This window comes from Gracilinanus agilis, chromosome 3 (genome assembly GCF_016433145.1).
Source record: "Gracilinanus agilis isolate LMUSP501 chromosome 3, AgileGrace, whole genome shotgun sequence".
Lineage (NCBI taxonomy): Eukaryota > Metazoa > Chordata > Mammalia > Didelphimorphia > Didelphidae > Gracilinanus > Gracilinanus agilis.
Genome location: NC_058132.1, coordinates 439,975,707 through 439,976,215, shown reverse-complemented (window position 1 = coordinate 439,976,215; position 509 = coordinate 439,975,707).

The following is a 509-nucleotide window of genomic DNA, read 5'->3' as shown; positions in this document are numbered from 1 at the left end:
TTTTGCCAAATTCTGCAGAGAGACCTTGAGTCAATAACATTCCTTGACAGCAAAATGGTACATTATGTTGATGACATCCTGCTAATGTCACCATCTGCTGAAGTCTGTTACACTGATAGCATACACTTGATCAAAGAGCTAGGCAAAAGGGGCCATAAAATTTCCAAATCAAAACTTCAATTCGTGAAGGAAAAAGTAAATTATTTAGGATTCATCCTAGAGAAAGGCTCCAGAAGAATTTCCCAAAAGAGTACACAGGATATACAAAATTTGAGTTTGCCTAAAACCAAAAAGCAACTCAGGGCAATCATAGGAATAATGGGCTTCTGTAGAAACTGGATTCCAGGTTATGCTTACATCGCAAGACCTCTGATAGAGCTAACCAAGAAGGAAGTTCCAGAACCGTTAAAGCTGAATAAAGAACAGATCCACGCATTAGAGAAATTGATATCACTTACTCTATCAGCTCCAGCCCTAGGTATCCCTGATCATGACAAACCATTCCTACT